The sequence below is a fragment of the Nothobranchius furzeri genome, chromosome 14 (assembly GCF_043380555.1).
Source record: "Nothobranchius furzeri strain GRZ-AD chromosome 14, NfurGRZ-RIMD1, whole genome shotgun sequence".
Lineage (NCBI taxonomy): Eukaryota > Metazoa > Chordata > Actinopteri > Cyprinodontiformes > Nothobranchiidae > Nothobranchius > Nothobranchius furzeri.
In genome coordinates this window covers 60,034,299-60,050,395 of record NC_091754.1, presented here as the reverse complement: position 1 = coordinate 60,050,395, position 16,097 = coordinate 60,034,299, and the positions used below count along the sequence as shown (strand labels likewise).

At 45.9% G+C, this 16,097-nt stretch overlaps 1 protein-coding gene across 1 annotated transcript in view; it reads right to left on the bottom strand.

Annotated features, from left to right (window-relative positions):
* The window catches only part of LOC139062678 (uncharacterized), a 53,860-nt gene that overhangs the window by 27,345 nt on the left and 10,418 nt on the right, over positions 1-16,097 (bottom strand). The gene's annotated exons all lie outside the window — the stretch shown is intronic.

The following is a 16,097-nucleotide window of genomic DNA, read 5'->3' as shown; positions in this document are numbered from 1 at the left end:
CATGCAGTTTCTCAGTGACTTTAAAACATCTCCTCCACCATAAAACTTTTTCTGATGCTCCAAATACAGAAAAACATCCCTTACCAGGGTTTTTAGAATAAATTAAAAAATCTGAAAATAAGTTTAATGGGACTAGGAGGAGAGTGCTGTAGCCTTTCAGCTGGAAGCTAACCGGAGCCTGGGGCTAACATCACCACCGGGTGGAACACTAGCGACATGAAGGTGGGTTGGTTCACCGGCACGTGTCGGAGTCAGCCCGGTAAAAATGATTAACGACACCGAGCGGACTCACGTTCACGTTTGAAAGCAGCGCTGATTCCAGAAACCTCAGCACAAAGTGCGTTCGTTGCTCTGAGCCAGCATGACGAACAAGGGAACGGCGCCGCTAACTCAGTTCGGGTGATGCTTTCCATCCTAAGGGTCTACGTAGGGGGCGGGCGTATTACGTGAACGGAACCCTCTGATTGGCCGCATATCAGAAGGGCTACATTTGATTGGTCAAATAATACTTCCGCGTAAAAAACAGAGCTGGTTTAAAAAACGGGTGATGTATCACAATGATGGAAATGTTGAACCAAACATTTATCGCCGTTTTTGACGTGCTTTGCGACGGACCTATCGCACGACCTGTTATCCCGATGATGATAATTTTTCGATATATTGTGCAGCCCTACTCAGAACAGACTTGTTTGTTTTGAAACATGGGCTGCAGTACCCAGACTTGACCACAGGGTGTCACTCTTACCTCATGCCCCTTAAACAAAATCATCCCTAACTAATTGTTGCCTTGTTTTTAAAATAAAAATCACATTCTTGATGATTTAGTCGCTTGCCTTTAAAGGTTTGGACACTCCTGCTGTAGATCTGGCTGGGGTTTTAGAATGTTTCTGATGGAAATAATCATGAAATGTGAATCTCCTAACAGTCGCCTGGGGTCCTCAACTACATGTATTCAAGTGCCGAAGTTTTATTTCCAGCAGACACCCTGAGGGCCAGATGCTCTTCTAAAATTAACTTATTAATATTTAAATCGGCTCTGTTTTTCATTTAAACTGACTTTAGTGTAGTTTTAGTTGTGTTTGAAGGACGTAAACAATTATTGATATTTGAAATATGAATTTTGCTACTACACTTCAAAGTCCTCCAACTGGGGAACGTTAGGGCCCAAAGGTCTGGCGGGCCAGATCTGGGCTGCGGGCCACGAGTTGAGGTTCACTGGTCTAAAGCCTGTAAAAAAGCTTTTTGGTTTAATTATTTGGTTTTGTTCAGATTTATTGAAAAAGTCAAATTTTATTAACGGCAGAAGGTTCTAAAATGATGTTGTTGGTGACTGATCCGGTATCGGACGTGATGACCCCCCGTCTCCACCAGCCTCCCGCCCATCTGGCACCCTGTTATTGGCCAGCATGATTGTATCTGTAGTGCTGCTGAGGGCATGTGCATGCTCTGGTTAGCCGTGTATAATTGCTGAACAAATGCGTGTCTAAAAGCTGCTCACCGCTCCTCTTAAGTGGATCGCTGATTGTTGGGCACGAGCAGCCTTTTAGCCTCATTATTGGATGATTTCAGTCATTGTCCGTTACACAATGTTGCATAATAGAGCTTTAATGCAGTCGGCCACTCATTCGTCTTTCTGTCAGGATGAAATCTTTCATCTCGGAGTGGGAGTGACGTGTGCGAGAGAGCCTCAGATACTTTGACCATCTTGCCTCGTGGATTTATTCGGTGGTGCAGCACGATTACATCCACATGTAGCTCTAATCAGCATCCTGCAGCTCTGTTTATTGGGTTACAGGGTTATCTTAACAAGGGCGTTTGATCTACAGCACTCAACACTCGTCTACAACAATCGATGTATGTGTGTGCGTGTGTGTGTGCGAGGACGCTGCTGCCTGTAATTGAACCTGTCAGCGAACAACAAATGTGTCAGTGCAAATCAAGAGCAAACAGACCATAACTAAGATTTCATATTGATCTGGAATATCATGCTAGGATCATTTTTAAGAAGCAGAACATCAAAGCTTGATGAGTTTTCATGTGTGAAAGTGAAACGATGTCCAGAGGACGATTACAGCACGTATAAGTGAGATGGTAGCAGACGTTTCATTGGGAAATAGGTGTTACTGGTGCTACTGGTGGTGTTAAAGAGGACAGGGAGCTGCACTAGTAAAGATTATGGAGATGGTGGTGTAGCACAAACACAGTCACACACTCCCTCCCTCATGCTCACACATGCACATACAACCAAAGACTTACAAAAATGCACGCCGGACACCCACTCATGCTCCCCATACACACCCTATTCACTCTGGTCCCGGTACTGCTGCACATTGGGTACAACCATCACCGATTACCAGAGTTAGACCCTTTCTGCTGGGGTGCTGATGAGCAGGCTCCCCCGCCCAACGCTGAGCACAGCAACCCACCACCCCAGACCCCAACCGGACGGCCAGATCTCCATCCTAGCCTCCAGTCCCGGGAAGCCAAGCGACAACAAAGGTGTGCTAAGACCCCTAGTCTCCCTCTGCCTGCTCCAATATAGTGTTAGCATGTGTTGATGTGGCTGTGGTGAAGGGGCTGTGCAGGCATCGTCTGGCCTACGCCAGCTGATGCCACCACACCACCCCTCGTCACCCACAGCCCTCAGTGTCTAAGTGCAGATTAAAATTGGAAGTGGGCACCGGCACTCGGGATGAGGCTGAAAGATCCCCCTGTCAACTGCCGTTGAATATGCTCACTCCCAAGGCCCTAAGTGTGTGTTTGTGTGGAATGTCGTCAGTGGAAGTGTTTACGGTGCAAATAAAATTGGGGGGCAGGTTGCCACAGGAATGTGGAAATGGGGTCCATACCCGCACCCCCTTACTTGTCCACCCCGCAAAGTCCTATGTGCATGTTTGTGTGATGATGTGAGGGAGCAGGAGGAGAAAATGTGTGGGGATGGGGAGGAATGGCTGGTTGGCCTAAGCTCTCCAGGGAGCCAGCTCCCCCACTGGCCCCAATAGGCACCTTTGTTGACAAAATGCCACCCAGGGCATGGAGACCCCAGCCCATCCTGCCAGGGCCCAAAGCAGCAGCATTGCAGAGCTCCACGGAGTCCGAGGGAACCAACGCATCCCCACCCCAGCAGAACATCTACTCCCATCCCTGCATTAGCACAACTTCCAGAATATATAAGACATAGGACATCCAGGTAAGGTTGGGTCCTCCCCCTCCTGGACACCCCCCTCCCCCGTGATGGGACAGCAGAGGAGCCAAGGTCTACCCGACGTCCCTGAGCCCGGGCCAGGCTCTGCCGCATGTTCCCGCCTTCTTCCCGGCAGCATACATGTCAGGACCCGACCCCCAAGGCCCTGCCAAGATCCCCACACAGGGCCAGCCACCCGGAGCCCCCGAGCCCCCACCCATTGATCTTTTTTTAATGACTGACTTTCAGACACGGTTCTGCTGCAGTTTGAACTCTTCTCCCTTCACTTGTCCAGTTTTTCATGTTTAACCGGACGGAAAATTAGAGAAAAGGCATAAAGTCCAAAGAAAACCTTGAAAGACCTTCACTAAATCTGGTGGAAAACTTATCTGGAACAATTTAGAAGATTAGGAGAAATTGTAGTTTGTAATTAGGAGTGGCATTTGCATGTCTGACAAAAGATTCCACATAAAAATCTCTCCTGGTCACTGAAGTACATCAGCAGAACTCATGAAGGACAAAATTACTTTGCCCATGCAAAGTGTGTGAGGGCTGAGCCAAACTCATCCCAACTTTGAGATGATGCAACAGTGGCGACTTCCAACAAAAGCCACAAACATCAAAAATGTCGTGCTGATACGTGAGGTTGCCACGGTAACCAGAGTGTGGAGTCGATGGCTACAAAGCCACCGAGTTTCCTTATTTGTGGCGGTGCTTTACTCATGAGCCAACGCGGCCAGCCCGGCTCCGTGTGTTGTCACATTTGGGCCCACCACGGTGACAAACCGAGTCAACGCCATCTTTAGTTTCACCACATGGTTTAGCCCACACACTTACAACCTCGCTTCATTCATCCGAGACCGTCGTTTGAGCAGAGTCCATCTCTTTGACTGGGCTGAACACCAGAAGACACCCAGTGGGCTGTTAGCGGAGCAGCATCAGCTCCGACTCAGCCCCGTCCTCTGGTCACGGAGGATTTCTACAATCTTCACCAGAAAATAAAAGCAGCGAAGGCCCAAAAATATGAGCTGCTTGGATGTGATGCATTTAAAACAGAAGAAGACCTTGGTTTGAGCCTCATCTGCGAGCTTTTCATAACAGTGCTTAACTTTATTCAACATGTCAGGTTAATAGTGAAAACTGTGGACAGCAAAAGTAAAAATAGTCTTTAATGAATGTTAAATCTTCAGCCTAAAAGTCGGGGAACATTTTGACAGGTGCTTCATCTTGCTGCATTTGAAAGTCTCGCTGTGGGAGCGCTCGGAGTGTGGCTGCTTTAATACTTATTTTTAGTCCGTCTCTGAGCCTCCGCTATGGAAGAAGGTGTGTTGTGGGTGATTATAGGAGTCAGCGTCGGGAAATATTAGGCGTTGCTTTTCCTGATTCTTAACTCAGACTTCCGATGATTTTTCCATTGTGACTCATCATGTCTCAGCATTTCTCCTCTTTGTTGTCACAAACGTTGAAGGCAGGAATACAAGGAGAGAGGGGTAACACCGGTGGAAATAGTTGTGTTGTTCCACACTAAATACAGCAAAACGGTTCTAGTCCGGACTCCGTAAGGGTACCGTTTTACTGGAAACCGCTTCAGGTTTAGGAAAAAACAAGACCTTTAACCTTTGGTCAGTTTTCAAAGCTAACCAGCGCTGGACTGACCATAGGGCATAGCGGGCAACTGCCCGCTGGGCCGACCCTTTCATCTTTTATGGGCCGGTGTCTTTTTTTTTTTTTTTTTCCTGGCCTCTAGTTGTTGTGGACAACTTGCCCGCGCCGCCCCACGCGACGCCTCGTAAAAGTTGGTGGATTGGCCAATTGGTAATAATACACTCTGGGCTGGACCAATAGCCAGAGGTCTGATGCACCCGCCAGTTGTTTGTGAATCTCAGTAAACAGACAGACGAGCTTTACAAAATGGAGAACAAAAAACGGAAAGGAGGAGCGGAGAAAATTCGACTAAAAAAGAAACTGGCCCTTCAGGCTGATGCTGGCACATGTGTTAAAATCTCACAGTTGTTTGGTAGTGAAGGTTCAAGTAAAATCAATTTAGGAAGTGATGGAGCCTCAGCCCAGCGACAGGTTGGAGAAGAAAAGAGGGAGGAGGAGGAGAAACCCGAGCCGGTGTTGTGCCATAAATTGACTCGCTGCCAAAAAATGATTAGCCACCGCGGGATCGCGCACGGTTAGGTAATTGCATTTCTAGACAAAATTCCCCAGGATTTCGCCCTAAAACTCAGCATATCTAGCAATATGGACATTCAGAAAGCAAAGATAACCTCTTCCGGTACTTAAACAGATGTTTATCGCGGATATTAGTGTGGCAGTGTTTGTGGCACCCTGCGCGGGAGCACGAGGACGTGCTTGTGGAAAGAGGGAGGAAGATGTGGCAGTGTGAGCATCCACAATGTCCCGATAGATGATGCGCCCTGGCTACTTGGCCAAGAAGATGTCCCTTTGGTTGACTGGTTAGAGCGTATGACTCTCACCCGGGAGTCTGGGGATCAAATCCCGCCCGGGCACTCGTTTCTGCACCTTGCCACATTAGTTTTTCCAGTTCGGAAGTTGTTTTAAGTGTTGCTATTTGTCTTAAACGTTCACAATGAGGATATATTAATCATTTTTGCAATATTTGCGATTGAAAGATGGTTTGTGCCACAAACTTTGTGGTAAGAACTGGCTTTCTTTATGTTACAGCCTTGATACTAAAAAAAATAAATAAACAATGTAAAATGGCACCCTGTATTGAATGTAAACGTTGTATAAATGGAAATAAACAATTCTCCAGCGATTTAATTTTTTTCCCCTTCCTTTCTTTAGTCCACTTGACATGGAGCCACAGTTAACTAGTTTGGGGCACATTTTTACTTGAAAAAAAGTATTTAAAATGATCAAGCTTTGGCTTTACAATGACACTGTGTAGGTTACTATCTATACATTACGTTGCTCTATTTAAAAGTAACAAGATAAAAGCACTTCAGCACATAAAATTAAGATTGTCACTTGCCAAATAGACTACACCCTCCCGTTTACCTATAAGAAATGCCTCAAAATATCTTTAAATTCTTTATTGATGATTTAATTGTAGACAACTAAAATGGCATTTTACTTGCCAAAAAGTGATCGAATTGCTAAGATTTTCATGGAGGCTAAAATTGACCAAATAAGGGTTTTATGTTTTATCTGCTGATGTTACTGTACTCATACTGCCTACTGTATCATCATAAACACCCCAAAAATGGCACAGAAAAAAAGAAAAAAAAAAAAAAGAAAATAATTTCCCTTGCCAAAAATTGATTACAGTGTCCTGGTCACGTGTAAAGGGTTACATTTACCTAAATATTACTTTATTTATTATCTCTTGATGTTATTAGTGCCATCACAGGATGCTGGGTGTCTTTCACATTCATAAACACCTCAAAAATGGCAACAAATGATAATTTCCCTTGCCAAAAATTTATCACAGAGTCCTGGTCACCCATAAAGGCTTAAATTGGCATAAACATTACTTCATTTATTATGATGCTGGGTGTGTTCCACAATCATATTCGAATAAACATGAAAATATTCCGTCCGAATATCTGTTTCTTGTTATAAATATAACAGTTAAAATAGGAGAAACACGTGACTCCCCAGGAAGGGTCGTAACACCACTTGCCTCGTGCACATAAGTGAACAAAACAAAGCAGCATGGAGACACTCCGTCTCCAACCACCTCTCAGGCAGCAGCCTGCACTCCCAAGTTCTACACGTCACCAGAACATAAACAACCGCAACACAATAAAAGCAGTGTTATACAAAATGGAAGGCCTGTAGTGTTTATTCTCTTACAGTAACAACTTATCAATTTTTTGGAGGAATTTATTTGAGAATTTTTTGGTTTTTAGTAATTGTGCAATAGAAAAGTAATCGCTAGATTAATCATCTAAATAGTCATTAGAATAGTCGAATATTCGATAAAATAATCGTCAGAATAATCAGTTTAAAAATAATCAGTTACCCCCAACCCTACTTTTTAGAATACCAGGATAGGAAGGATGGTGTAGGTTTACGTTTATTAGATTGATACATAAATACTACCAATAAGAAAGTGTACGTTGGTGTGTGTCAGAAACAGCGTAAGGCTTAATGTCTTTTCCAAAAAAAACAGGTGATGGGCCGGTCTCCAGTCAAAATGCCCGGGCTGAATTTTTGTCCCAGTCCAGCCCTGAAGCTAACGTTGGACTTTCACTGATGAGGGATTTTCCTAAATGTCTCAAACATTTACGAAGGTTCTCAGTTTTCTTTCATGGAGCCTTGCTCTCATCGTCGTCTTCCTCCGCTTATCCGGGTCCGGGTCGCGGGGGCAGCATCCCAACTAGGGAGCTCCAGACCGTCCTCTCCCCGGCCACCTCCACCAGCTCCTCCGGCAGGACCCCAAGGCGTTCCCGGACCAGATTGGAGATGTAACCTCTCCAACGTGTCCTGGGTCGACCCGGGGGCCTCCTGCCGGCAAGACATGCCCGAAACACCTCCCCAGGGAGGCGTCCAGGAGGCATCCTGACCAGATGCCCAAACCACCTCAACTGACTCCTTTCGATCCGGAGGAGCAGCGGTTCTACTCCGAGTCCCTCCCGAATGTCCGAGCTCCTCGGCCGCTTGTATCCGCGATCTCGTTCTTTCGGTCATTACCCAAAGCTCATGACCATAGGTGAGGATTGGGACGTAGATGGACCGGTAAATCGAGAGCCTGGCTTTCTGGCTCAGCTCCCTCTTCACCACGACAGATCGGCTCAGCGTCCGCATCACTGCAGACGCCGAACCAATCCGCCTGTCGATCTCCCGATCCCTCCTACCCTCACTCGTGAACAAGACCCCGAGATACTTAAACTCCTCTTGAGGTAGGACCTCTCCCCCGACCCGGAGTTGGCAAGCCACCCTTTTCCGGTCGAGAACCATGGTCTCATGTTGCTTAATGTCTCTAAACAAAAACAGCTTACGGTAGTTTCTGCATGTCTGAAGTGCAAAACACATGAGAGAGCTTCAAGAGGGCATGGCAACCAAACTGCACATAGAAGGAAGACGTGTTGTGAGTAAACAACCAAAGTTGCTCCCTGTGAGCAGGCTGTAGTGAAAGCTGCTCACACTTGTGGTCCAGTCCTTATTCTCAGAGCTATGATCACTCCGACCTTGAGCTGTTCTCAGCTTGTCCACACCTGAACTCCAGATGGTTTGGAAAGGACCTCATGACCCTTCCCATAATGATGATTAGCAAAGGTGATTGCTCTAAGGTTGCTGCCGATGGCTTTCCTCCGTGGCATGGTGCTAACTCACGCCTGAATGTTCCAGAGCAGCAAGCCGAGCTGGTCACACTGAGCAGGGTCAGTCACACATCTTCTCTCCATGTTTTCATTTAGGTTTTGTTAAACAAATGATGAGATGAACACTGTTAAATAAAAAAATTAACTAAAAACCCTCTCATTCAGTTTAAAACATGAAGATGACCAAACAGACCAAAGCAATTGATCACAGACAGGCTGAAACGTGAAGATGTGACCTTTAATATTTTAAACGATTTGTTCTAAACACGACTCAAGGCTCCAGAGCCTTTGGTTTGCATGAAACTAAAACAGATCAGCACTGAAGAAAGTGAACTGTTCAAAATCCTTTTTATTGTCTCAAAAGAAAAACGAAATGTCCTCAGCATCAAATACCAGCTGGACCAAATGTCTCAGACCCAGACTTCATGGTGATCTGAGTCACTGAGTGGAAACAGGATCAATTTAGTCCAAAACACAATCAGGCTGACCAAAAATAAGACGAGCGAGAGAAAAATCGATGCATCAGGCTTTCTGTCTGACAGACACAAGAACAGCTTCATCACAGACACACGGTGGACTAAATGAAGTGCACAAAGAGCCAATCAGCAGACGTCACGGTCTCAGACACCACAGAGAACATGTCAGTTCCTCCACCGGGCTGGAAACTTCAGACCTCTTCACAGGTTTTACACGACAGGTGATTTTATTTCTTATTAATTGGTATTAAAATGTAAATAAGCGCAGTAGAAAATAATCTACTAACTACTACTAAACTTTATTTATATAGCGCCTTCACACGGCCCAAAGACCAAACAAAGCGCTGCACAGCAGAAATAAACATTAAAAACACAAAAACATATAAAACCATTTAAAAACCAACAAAAACATGCAGATAAAATCTAGGTGGGGCAGCAAAAAAGTGCAAAGCCATGAAGTAAAAGTGAGTTTTCAGACGGCTCTTAAACTTGCTGAGCATGGCGGCCTGTTTAACACATGCAGGTAGCTCATCCCAGAGCCTCGGCCCCAGCACCGAGAAAGCACGACCCCCTCGGGATTCCAGTCTGTGTTTAGGAACGACCAACAGTCCTGCTGTGCTGACCGAAGGTTCCTTACGGGAACATAAGGATGGATCAGATCCGCCAGATAACGTGGAGCCAGCTCATGTAAACATTTTTTTTTTACCATGTCCTGTCTGGCTGTGAAGCAAACAGAATTGATGTCTGAATGCTGGTAACAAGCCTTACAGATTTACTCTCAGGTGGAGCATCAAAGCGTCTGCTTTTAATGTCACGCCTGATACTTAAAACTTTATTGTTATTGTTGTTGAATGTTTTGTAATTCCGACCAGACACGGAGACAGAGGTGAAAGAGAAAGGAAAAGAAAAGGTGGGGAGAGAGGGGGGGGGGGGGGGGGGCACAAAAATAAACAATAATGAACAAGAGTCTGCTTCTAGACCTGCAGAAAAAGACAAAAAAGCAAAAGGACAAAAAAAATGGGACAAAACAACAATACAACAAGATCAAGCTATCACTGCGTCAACTTGATGAAGAAATATATCATCAACATTGTTTAACTGAAGAATCACACGATGATAAATCACAGTGCATTAAGTGCCCACCATAGTCTTAAGACCTGTGTTTAACGTGCCCAAGTCCATACTTATGAGAGCACCATGTGAGCACCTGTGTGTGTACACGCGCTTGTTTATGTAAGGTTTCTCTATAGGAGCGTCCAATAGAGAGTGCGAGGGACCACAGATCTGCCCCCCAAAGATGTGTAGGAGACGGGGGGAGCTCCAAGTCCCAGAGATCCAGGCGCTGCCCCAGAACACAGGAACCCCAAGGAGACAACCAGAAAGGCCCCCGCCCCCCTCGAGAGGCACAGAGGATCGCCCCGGGGGCCACAACCAGCAGCCGGCAGAGTCCCTGGAGATATCAGCGGCAAGCCCACAGGCCGACCCGCAGCCTCCCACCCCCTAGCCGGCCGAGCCCGGGACCCAGCGACCCGGGACCCAGGGGCGACCACCCCCGCCGGGGACCCAGCAGAGCCCAGGGACCCAGACCCCACCAGGCAGCCACTGGGATTGATCAGGCAGTTCTGTTGAATTAAAACAACAACAAAAAACCTCCATGTGGCGTCTTTCTGTCTAATTATCTTATGTTATGGCTGTACATGCGCTGTGCGCCAGAGACCTGCATGTGGCTGCTGCGCCGCGGCTTGTATTCGAGTGCGGCATGAGTGTAGAAAACCTTTTTTTTGTTGGTGCGGCTTATATTGAGGTGCGCTCTATAGTCCGGAAATTACGGTACATGAGAGAGTGATAGCATTCAGAGACAGGTAAAAAAGATTATATGTGTGTTATAGAATGAACAGTCAGATGTAATCATGTATATGTGGAGATGTAGGCCATATATGGCAAGAAATTATGTAATATGAAAAATTGCCCATTTAGTTAATTAATTTTAATAAATGAAAGATATGACTAAATGCATCTATATGTAAAGTATAACTATCACATTTCTATATGCAACATATAATTTTACATAAATCATAATATATGAAAAGCAGCACTTAAAGCTAAAGTTAAGCTGCAGACACGGCTGCGCTCAGGAACCATTTGGTGGTTTAACCCCCCAATCCAACCCCTTGATGCGGAGTGTCAAGCAGGGAGGCATTGGATCCCATTTCTTCTAAGTCTTTGGTATGACCCGACCAGGAATCGAACCCTGATCTCCCAGTCTCAGGGCGGACACTCTACCACTAGGCCACTGAGAAAGGTTTTTGATGCGCTGGGAGTGACAATGTTGGCAACAGATAATCAGGCCCAAAGGGGCGTGGCCAACCTCAGCTCTTAAGGGTCGGGACACTACGCACTCACACCCCTGAACTGGAACATGCAATTGAAGGCACAAGGGAAGTTTGAGTATTGAGATTGGGCCTTAGATTGGGCCAACATCCTGGTACTTTCTCCTTTTTCCCTACACCCCCAGCAAGTCCCTGAGGTCCAGTGATCAAAGCCTACTGGTTGTGCAGCACCAGGCTAAAGGTCAAAGGTGACAGATCGTCTGCTGCTGTGGCCCGCAGACTCTGGACCTCTCTCCCCCTGAGCCTGAGATCAGTGGACTCAGTGGTCTCCTTTAAAAAGCAGCTGAAGACTCACTTGTTCAAGCTGGTTTTTGTATGACCTTCACCTCTCTCTCTTTATTCTGCTCTCCCCACCTATTCCACCTTCCTCAGGATCCACTGATTTCCCTCTTTCCTATTCACTCTCTCTTTCTTAACATTTTTTTAAAATCACAATTGTCTATTTTTTGCTTATTTTAAATATATTTTTAAACATTTTCTAAATGCTTTTTTATATTTTTTGTTTTTGTGAAGCGCCTCGTGATTTTTATCTTGAGAGGAACTATAGAAATGATATTTTCTTCTTCTTCTTCTTCAAATGGCCACGCCCCCCGAGTTGAGATATCGACTTTAGGTATAAAAACAACAGGAAAACATGGATTTATTTACAGATTTTATGACTCTTACCTCTGCAGACTGCAGCTATACCACTATGACAACAGTCTGCCAGGAACAACGGTGAAACGCAGAAAAATCATTTAGAGAACAAAACACTTTCATGAAACCATAGGTGAGGTTTTCTCGTCCTCCAGAGCCTGCGTTCGCTAAACATTCCTGATCCGAGCACATTCCCATCCTCCGTCTGTGATGACGGCGTGCTGGAGTGACGCCGTGATGAAGAGCTGTAATTTACCATTTCTTTTTCCTCTAGAGACACTTGAGCTTCACCTGCTCCTCCTTCAGCCGCTGATTTCTCAGGACGACGTCTGACAGCTCTCAGGGAGGAGGCAGCTTTGTTTACCTTCTCCTCTCCAGCTGTGGGTGAATAGCACCGTGATGGCTTAAGAGTTCTCCAAGAACACGTACAGATTTATTTATTTAAAAGAGAAAAGTTGCAGCTCTGCCGGCGCAGCCTGTCTGGTTTCTGATGGATACGCGCTGTGGAGCTCTCGACTGCTGAACGCAGGAATATATACGGGAATGCAGACAAGAAGACCCAGAACTCTGCCTGTGAGGAGCAGTTTTAAACTCCTGAGAAGATCCTCGAACATCAGACGGCAGTGGCCTTCTAAGAAAAACCGTGCCTCATTACCTCAGATCTTTTACCCACCTTTAAACCTTCTTAATTTCATCTTCAACCGGCTTCTCAAACAATCTTCTAGGCTTCCATATCTGGTGACACACACCTGGAGACTTCTCCCCACACACATCTTCAGATGTCTTCACAAAGAGCAGGATTTGTGCAAAACCAGTGATAAAACACCTAAAGGTCATTCCTCCTGAGTCTTCTGCAGAGCTGAGGGGACCTGCTGGGAGCTAAGCATCCATCAATCCTTCACGTGTGAGAAGGACCCGGTCTGAGTCACGGACACACGACGACTCGCTGCTGCAGAACAGGACGTAAAAGAGGCGAGAGCATCAGGATAATGTCTGATTGGATGAGTCAAAGTCTGTAGAAACATCTGTATGATGACTGGTTCTGCAGCACCATGAATCAGGGAGGATTCTGGGAAACAAGGACAGAAAAGATTTCTCAGGACTGAGGCCCTGTCCACACGTAGCCGGGGATCTGCCAAAACGTCGATATTTTTCTACGTTTTGCCTGTCATCCACACGAAAACGGATCTTTTTAAAAACTCCGGCCAAAGTGAAGATCTGCGTTTTCTCCGTTTTGGGTGTCTGCGTGTGGACGGACAAAACCGGAGTTTTGAGGTCCGCAACGTCACTTTCCGCCACAAAAAAATGCTGACATCACGTGTGCGACCTGTGTTTACACTAGCCGACAGCATGGATGCCCTCAGAGCTGCGCTCGCTTTATCAATTGTCCAAGCGCTTTTTGCTTGTTTGTTTTTGCAAGTGGAATTACTGCTCCTTGCGGAAGACCACAGACGAAGGACGGAAGTACTGCCGCCTACAGGTCTGGCATGTCCTTAACAACGCATTTACCCGGGTACGTGTGGACAGTTTTTTTTTTAATGAGGTGGTGTGGAAGCAAGTTTTTGGAGGGGCGGATATTCGTTTTAAAAAAACGGCTACGTGTGGACTAGGCCTGAGACGACAAAGGGAGGAGTCAGAAAGGTCCTGGTTCTGCTGTTTCTGTGGTGTCCATTCCACCCGGGACCGGCTTTGTCCCAAAGGCACCGACTTTACCAACACCTGCTTCAACAGCAGCACTGATGCTTAAACAGAAACCTGTTAGGAGACGTAATGAAGTGGATTTGGGATGATTTCTGGCGTTTCTGGTCTGACGCCAGGACAAGCTACTGTCTAAGGGAGAGCCCTGCCACCCTGTAGAGAAAACTAATTTAAGCTGCTTGTATCCACGATTTCGTTCTTTCGGTCACTACCTAAAGCTTGCGACCATAGATGGGGATAGGAACGTAGACCGACCGGTAAATCAAGAGCTTCGCCTCCCCGCTCAGCTCTCTCTTCACCAAGGCAGACCGGTACAACGCCCGCCTCATGGTAAATGGTCTGTCTTAGCGCCTTCTTAGGGTTCTACAACCTGCCAAAGCACTTCACAATACAATCAGTCTTACACCCACCCATTCACACACTGGTGGGGATGAGCTACGATGTTGCGTCTTGCCCAAGGACACAACAGCAGCATTCTTTGGTCAGAGCCGGGATCGAACCTGCAACCTCCCAATCACTGCAGACGCAGCATCAATCCACCTGCTGAACTCACACTCCAGCTTTCCCTCACTCGTGAACGAGATCTGAGATATTTAAACTCTTCTACTAGAGGCAGGACCTCATCCCTGACCCGGAGAAGGCGTTCTACCCTCTTCTGACACGAGACCATGGTATCGGATTTAGAGGAGCTGATTCTCATCCCAGCTGCTTCACACTCGGCTGCGAACCGCTCCAGCGAAAGGCGAAGATCACGTTCTGATGAAGCCAACAGGACCACATCATCTGCAAAAAGCAGAGACCTGATCCTCAGGCCACCAAAACAGATCCCCTCAACACCTCGGCTGCACCTAGAAATCCCGTCCACAAAAGTTCTGAAACCTGGCGACTCTGACCAAGTTAGTAACTACAGACCAATCACAATCTCACAGGCCATATCCAAAGCTATTGAAAAACCAGCAGCAGAGCAGCTAATCCGTTTCCTGGGCAAAAATCAGCCACTGCATTCAGAACAGTTTGGGTTTCCCTCAGGCCACTTAACCAAACTCGCTACCACCTCATGGCAAACACTAGAAGATCGTGAGACAACGGTAATGTAGTTGGAGCCGTTTTCTTAGATCTGAAGAAAGCCTTTGACACAGTGAATCATGAGATGCTCCCACATAATCTCAGGAAATGAATTATTTCACAGACAACTATTAACTAGATCAGATCATATCTACAACACAGAGAACAGAGTGTTAAAGTTAATGGAATTAAATCAAGCGTTAAGAACTGTACAATAGGAGTTCCGCAAGGTTCCATCCTAGGCCCATTACTATTTTGTCTATATACCCAACAGTTGTAAAGGTGTCCAGTGCCAAATGAATACTGATGACGCCCTCATCTACGTAACCACAAAGAACCCCCAACAGGCTGCAAAGTCACTGAGTGAACAGATGGTGGAGGTGTCTCGCTGGTTCAAGACTTACCTTTTGACCCTGAACTACAGCAAAACCGTCTCCATGTGTTTTACGATCAAACGCAAGATTTCTGACTACTTTGCCGTCTTCACGGACCAGAAAGAAATCCAACAAGTGGATGAGTTTAAACATCTGGGTGTTGTTTTGGATTCTCATCTTAAATTTGAGTCCCACGTCATAAAAGAGCCCAGAGCCATTAGGACCAACCTCAACAGCTTCCGTCTGATAAGGTCATATTTATCTGTAAAAGCTGCTCAGCTGTACCTCCATGCCATGATTCTGTCTCACCACTCTTACTGTGTAACAGTTTGAAACCAAGCAACCCTGTCACATTTAAACAAGCCCTAAAAGCCCTGGACCAAAAACCAATGAAGTGGCGCCACTGCAAAATACACAAGTACAATCCCCTAAGATCTGATGCCTTTATAAACTTCTTTGTTTTTAAACCAACATTCAAATGTCTGAAGGGCCTTGTCCCAGAGCTGGTGAGCAGAACGACTGTAAACGCCAGCAGAGCAGGAGCTACAACCAGGAGTAGCCCAATGGAGACTGCAAACCTCTTAAATACAAAGCATCATTTGGTCAATCCTCGTTCTCATTTAGAGGAACTCAGACTTGGAACAATCTTCCATCAACAATAAAACTGTTAACTTTTAACTGAGAGGTGAAAAATGGCTGAAACAAAAACAAACTTGTGAATACTGATGATACTTATCAGCTAAACTAATTTAGTGTGTGTGTGTGTGTGTGTGTGTGTGTGTGTGTGTTGATAAATGTTATAAATGCTGCTTTATGATTGTCTCTAAAAGCCAAACCAAGGATTAGGTTTGCTAATTAGCCTCTGGCTAAAGCCTGTAGAAAACCACGGTTGCACAGCCTTTACATGTAACATTGTCCTGGTGCAATAAAACCAAACTAGCCTAAACGGCGGCCTTGGCTAAGTCAAACTCTTTTTTTAT